The sequence below is a fragment of the Rattus norvegicus genome, chromosome 5 (assembly GCF_036323735.1).
Source record: "Rattus norvegicus strain BN/NHsdMcwi chromosome 5, GRCr8, whole genome shotgun sequence".
NCBI lineage: Eukaryota > Metazoa > Chordata > Mammalia > Rodentia > Muridae > Rattus > Rattus norvegicus.
This window is the reverse complement of record NC_086023.1, coordinates 92,761,208-92,768,376: the sequence shown is the minus strand read 5'-3', so window position 1 is coordinate 92,768,376 and position 7,169 is coordinate 92,761,208.

Below are 7,169 nucleotides of genomic sequence, written 5' to 3'. Positions count from 1 at the left end.
ACTTTGAAATAAAGCATAACTCTTTCCCAGAAGGTCTACCCTGGGAGAAAAAGGAAGAATGAATGGATAATAATAGGAAGTAAGACATAAGTCCCATTCCTGACAGCACCTCTGAGCACATCTTGTTTTGGATGCTGGTTTTGAAATTCACATGATTCATATCTAGGTCAAACTAAACTGTCGATGGCTTTCCTCCCTAAGCACTCTACACAGCAACTTTCTGAACTCTGAAAGCTAATGAACTAGAAGGAAGATGTTGGATCTATTCCCACACACCATCTCTATTTACACCAACCAGAAAGTGCATGCAATATCTTCAGTGAGAGGGACTTACCATTTAGCTCTGTGATGGTAAGATAACTGTGAACTTTCAATGAGTGTTGCCAATATCACTTTTGCCTAGGGGTATGTCCATAGACGATTGTATTGAATGTCCTAATTAAAGTAGGAAGACTAGCTCATTGTGAGTGGCACCATTCTAACAGCAGGGATCTTGGACCACATAAATGTAGATAAGAGAAGCATTTATTCACTCTATTTGCTCTGGGATCTGGATGTGACTACCTGCTTTCAAGAAAGCACATTCTTTTTTTTTAATTTTTTTATTAGATATATTTCTTTACTTACATTTCAAATGTTATCCCCTTCCTGGTTTCCTGTCCATAAGCCCCCATTTCCTCCCCTCCCCTCCCGCATACAGGTATTCCCCTTATTGCTCCCCCCTATATTCCTCTGCACTGGGGGTTGAACCTTGGCAGGACCAAGGGCTTCCCCTTCCCCTGGTGCCCCAACGAGGCTATTCTCTGCTACATACGCAGTTGGAGCCCTGGGTCAGTCCATGTATAGTCAAGAAAGCTCATTCTTTACATGGAAAGGCCCATAGAATATAATGGAGACAATAATGGGAAGAAGAAAAATATTAGCTTCACATGTTCAAGAATTGGCCCCCCTGTTGCAATTCTTGTTCAATCCATTCTTGTTCTAAAGTGTACATTTTTGTTTCATTGCTTGTGATAATTAAACTCAATAGCCTGCCCTGTTGCTGTGTCCTACCTGAGTTTTTATCTTTGGTATCATGAGAACTGATTCAACTCCTTGAATTGTGCTCATTTTCCTCCAGTCATTATTTAACACAAAGTAGCATTGATGATTCTGTACAAGTAAAATGCAGATCCAGTTAGAGTAAAACATTATTTCCTTCTTTTGGTTCATGTGTCACTGTATTCATTGACCTTCTTTGCCCATTTCCTATATTTTTTAATATTAAAATCAATACACTTTAATCATATTTTCCCTTCTGCCAATTCCTCCTGGATCTGTTCTATTTCTCTACCTACCCAATATAATGCTCTCTTTATCTCTTTTTAAAAATAACAAAAAACAAATAATAACAAATGAATAAACAAACACACACAAAATCTCTCACAAAAACACTCAAATGAAAATCAAAATAAGCAAGCAAATGACAAAAAATGCAAAACAAAGAGAAGTGATACAAAAACTCTCCAATCCATAATTGAGTTCATTTTGGGTTGACCAACTACCCCTGGGCATGGGGTCTGCTCTTAATTGTTAATATGTTCAGTCACACCCCATTGGAGAAAACCTAGTTATGGGTAAAATATTCTGTCTATTTCCCCTCCATAGTACTGGAACTTTGGTTTCAGTCTGAGCAGGTTTTGTGCATATGCTCATAGTTTCTTTAAGTTTGTATATATCCTCTCCCCCTCCACTTCTTTTATAAGGGTGTGCCTCTCCCCATCCAACATCCCTTCCACCCCCTAACAGACATTCTCTTACACTGGGGGTCCAACTGTGGCAGGACCAAGGGCTTCTCCTTCTATTGGTGCCCAACAAGGCCATTGTCTGCTACATGTGCAGTTGGAGTCATGGGTCAGTTCATGTACAGTCTTTGGGTAGTGGTTTAGTCTCTGGAAGCTCTGGTTGGTTGGCAATGTTGTTCTTATGTGGTTGCAAACCCCTTCAGCTCTTTCAGTATTTTCTCTAATTCCTCCAACTGGGGTCCCATTCTCAGTTCAGTGGTTTTCTGCTAGCATTTGCCTCTGTATTTGACATGTTCTGGCTGTGTCTCTCAGGAGAAGTCTATATCCAGTTCCTGTCAGCATTCATTTCTTAGCTTCATCAAAGTTTTAAACTTGTTGAGAAATTGACCTGTGTCCCTGAGTCTCTCTCAACTCTCTCTCTGTTCTCCTATCTGTTCCTCCCTCCTTTTAACTAAACATGTCATTTCTATGTACTAATATTGGCAAAAATAAAGTTTGAATATACAGCAACAACACAACAGCGAACTTTTAAAAAAGCCTCCATCAAGGTTGTTTCTTGAGACTCTTTACCAGACTGTGAAGAAGAATTAATAAAAAGCCCTAACATTTCATTTATTTATTCAATTCAAGTTTATTGTTCTAATTCAAAGAAGAGTAGCTTATTTGGAATAATGAGTTGTGTTTTGACAGAATTAGTAAAGCAGAAATGAAGAAAAGCAAACTCACCGTATACTGAGGCAGGAAGTAGCTTCATTCTTGAAAAACTACACAAAATACGGCTATTCACATTGGAATCATAAGTATAACAAATGTCTTAAGATTTTTTATTTAATTTTTAATGAAAAATTTATTTATTTACATTTCAAATGTTATCCCCTTTTCTGGTTTCCCCTCTGCAAACCCCCTGTCCTATAGCCCCTCGCCCTGCTTCTGTGAGGGTGCTCCCCTACCCACCCAACCACCCCTACTTTACTGCCCTGGCCTTCCTCTACACTGGGGTATCAAGACTTCACAGGACCAAGGGCCTCTGTTCCCATTAATGTCCAACAAATCCATTCAATATTACATATACAGCTGGAGCCATGGATCCCTCCATTTGTTCTCTTTGGTTGGTAGTTTAGTCCCTGGGACCTGGGGGTATCTGGTTGATTGATATTGTTTTTCTTCCTACTGGATTGCAAACCCCTTCACCTCCTTCAGTCCTTTCTCTAACTCCTCTATTGGGGTCCCCATATTCAATACAATGGTTGACTGCAAGCATCTACATCTGTATTTGTCAGGCTCTAGCAGAGCCTCTCAGGAGACAGCTGTATCAGGATCCTATCAGCAAGTACTTCTTTTTTTTTAATATTTTTTTTATTAACTTGAGTATTTCTTATATACATTTCGAGTGTTATTCCCTTTCCCGGTATCCGGGCAAACATCCCCCTCCCCCCTCCCCTTCCGTATGGGTGTTCCCCTCCCAACCCTCCCCCCATTGCCGCCCTCCCCCCACCAGTCTAGTTCACTGGGGGTTCAGTCTTAGCAGGACCCAAGGCTTCGCCTTCCACTGGTGCTCTTACTAGGATATTCATCAGCAAGTACTTCTTAACACCCATGATAGTGCCTAGGTTTGGTGTCCCCAGATGGGGCAGTCTCTGGATGGCCTTTTCTTCAGTCTTGCTCTTCACTTTGCCCTGTATTTCCTTTAGACAGGAGGAATTCTGGGTTAAAAATCGTTGCGTGGCTCCATCCCTCAACCAGGGGCCTTGCCTAACTTCTAGATATGATCTCTACATGTTCTCCCCGTTGTTGGGCATTTCAGCTAATCTCATCTCCTTTGGCTGTGGGAGCCTCTTGCATTCCTGATATCTGAGATTTTTCTAGTGGCTACCTGAGTTCCCCATCGCCAATTGCAACACACCTCTGTTCAGTTTTCTGACCCTCTGTATATCATCCCTGTCTCTTCCCATTCCTGACCCTTCCTCCTTTTTTCCTCTCCCCCTCTTCTTATCCTTCCAAGTTCCTCACACTCTACCTCCTATGAGTATTTTGTTCCTCCATCTAAGAAGGACTGAAGCCTTCATATTTTGATCTTCCTTCTTCTTAAGCTTCATATGGTATGTGAGTTGTATCATGAATATTCCAAGTTTTTTTTTGCCTAATACTCATTTGTCAGTGTGTGCATATTATTTGTGTTCTTTTGTGACCAGGTTACCTCACTCAGAATGATTTTTACTAGTTCCATCTATTTGCATAAAAATTTCATAAAGGCACTGTTTTTAATAGCTGAGTAGTACTCCATTATGTAAATGCAACACATTTTCTGTATCCATTCCTTTGAGATCTTTCCAGCTTCTTGCTGTTATAAATAAGGCTGCTATGAACATCGTGGAGCATATGTCCTTGTTATATTTTGGAGGATCTTTTGAGTATATGCCCAGGGGTGGTATCGCTGGGTTCTCAGGTAGTACCATGTGCAATTTTCTTAAGAAACTCCAGACTGATTTCTAGAGTGGTTGTACCAGCTTGCAATCCCACCAATAATGGAGGAGTGTTCTTCTTTCTCTACTCAGCCTTATTTATAATAGTCAGAAGCTGGAAAGAACCCAGATGTCCTTCAACAAAGGAATGGGTACAGAAAATGTGTAACATTTACACAATTGAGTACAACACAGCTATTAAAAACAATGACTATATGAAATTCTAGGCAAATAGATGGAACTAGAAAATATCATCTTGAGTAAGGTAATCTAGTCACAAAAGAACACACATGGAATGCACTTACTGATATTAGCCAAAAAGCTTGGAATACCTAAGAAGAAATTCTTAGATCATATGAAGCCAAAGAAGAAGAATGACCATAATGTGGATGCTTCATCCCTTCTTAGAAGGGAGAATAAAATACTTACAAGAGGAAATATAGGGACAAAGAATGGAACAGGGACTGAAGAAGAGGTCATCCAGAGACTACCCCACATGGCTATCCATCTCATATGCAGCCACCAAACCCAGTCACTATTGCTGATGCTAAAAAGCTTGCTTATAAAAGCCAGATATGTGTGTCCACTAAGAGGCTCTGCCAGATCCTGCCGACACAGATGAGGATGCTTGCAGCCAACCATTGGACTGAACAAGGGGACCCCAGTGGAGAAGTTAGAGAAAAGAATGAAGGAGCTGAAGGAGATTGCCATACCATAGGAAGAAAAACAATATCAACCAACCAGACCCCACCAGAGCTCCCAGCGACTAAACCACCAACCAATGAGTACACATGGAGGGACCCATAACTCCAGCCACATATGTAGCAGAGGATGACATTGTCCAGCATCAATAGGAAGAAAAGCCCTTGGTCCCATGAAGCCTCATTTCACCAATGTAGGGGGAAGACAGGGCTTTGAGGTGGGAGTGGGTGGGTGGGAGTGTGAGCATCCTCAAAGAAGCAGGGGAAGCAGGAAGTGGATATGGGAGAGAGGGGAGAAGGGGTTACCATTTGAAATGTAAATACATAAAATATTCACACAATAAAATAAAATAAAATAAAATAAAGGAAATGTTGTCTTTTTTTCCACTGGATGGTTTTAACTCCTTTGTCCAAGATAAAGTGAGCATAGGTGTGTGGGTTCATTTCTGGGTCTTCAATTCTCTTCCACTGATTAATCTTCCTGTAACTGTACCAATACCGTACAGTTTTATCACGAATGGCCTGTAATACAGCTTGAGGTCAGGGATGGTGAGTCCCCCAGAAGTTCTTTTACTGTTGAGAATAGTCTACACTATCCTGAGTGTTTTGTTGTTCAAAAAGAGTCTGAGAATTGCCTTTTCTTTCCTTGTGAAGAACTGAGTTGGAATTTTGATGAGGATGGCATTGAATATGTAGATTGCTTTTGGTAAGATGGCCAGTTGTACTATTTTAATCCTGCTAATCTATGAGCATGGGAGATCTTTCAGACTTCTATCTTCTTTGATTTCTTTCTTCAGAGACTTGAAGTTCTGTCATACAGATCTTTCACTTGCTTGGTTAGAGTCATACCAGGTATTTCATATTTTTTATGACTATTGTGAAAGGTGTTGTTTCCCTAATTTCTTTCTCCTCCTGTTTATCCTTTTAGTAGAGGAAGGATACTAATTTGTTGAGTTAATTTTATGTCCAGCCACTTTGCTGAAGTTGCTTATCAGGTTTACAAGGTCTCTGGTGGAATTTTTGGGATCACTTACGTATACTATCATCTGCATAGAGTGATATTTTGACTTCTTTTTTTGAAATTTTTATCCCTTTGACATCCTTTTATTATCTAATTGCTCTCGCTAAGACTTTGAGTACTATTTTGAATAGATAGGATGAGATCAGGTAGCCTTGTCTAGTCCCTGATTTTAGTGGGATTGCTTCAAGTTTCTCTCCGTTTAATTTGATGTTGGCTACTGAGTTTCTCATTCTTTGAGAAAATAAACAAGATAAATAAACTCTTAGCCAGACTAACTAGAGAGTACAAACACAGTATCCAAATTAAAAAAATTCTGAAGTGAAAAGGGAGACATAACATCAGAAACTCAGGAAAATTAAAAAAATTTATCACATCCTACCACAAGCTTCTACTCAACAAACTGGAATATCTGGATGAAATGGACAATTTTCTAGATACCAGGTATCAAAGTTAAATCAGGAACAGATAAACTATCTAAATTGTTCCATAACTCCTAAAGAAATAGAACCAGTCATTCAACCAAACAAAGCCCAGGACCAGATGCATTTAGTGTAGAATTATATCAGACCTTCAAAGAAGGTCTAATACCAATACTCTTCAAACATTTCACAAAATAGAAACAGAAGGAACAGTACCCAATTCTATGAAGCCACAATTATGCTTATATCTAAACCACACAAAGACCCAACAAAGGCAGAGTACTTAATACTAATTTCACTTATGAATACTGATGCAAATATATTCAATAACATTCTCACAAACTGAATCCCAGAACACGTCAAAATGATCATCCACTATGATCATGTAGGCTTTATCCCAGGGATACAGGCATAGCAAACAGCCAGTGTAATCCACTAGATAAGCAAACTCAAAGGAGAAAAAAAACCCGAAGTGATGATCTCATTAGATGCTGAGAAAGCATTTGATAGAATTTAATACCACTTCATGGAAAGATCAGGAATTCCAGGCCCATACCTAAACATAGTCTTAAGATTGCTATTGATGAGCAACCAAGGCAGGAAAGGGTTCATTTTTCTACAGTTCTGTAGCACAGTCTATCAATGAGGAAAGTCAAAGAAGGAAATTAAACAGGGCAGTAACTTAGAGGGAGGAGCTGATGCAAAGATGATGTAGGAGTGTAGAGGACACAAGATCCTCATGTGTTGATTGTGTCCTAGACTGCATACTGAGCAGCCTTACT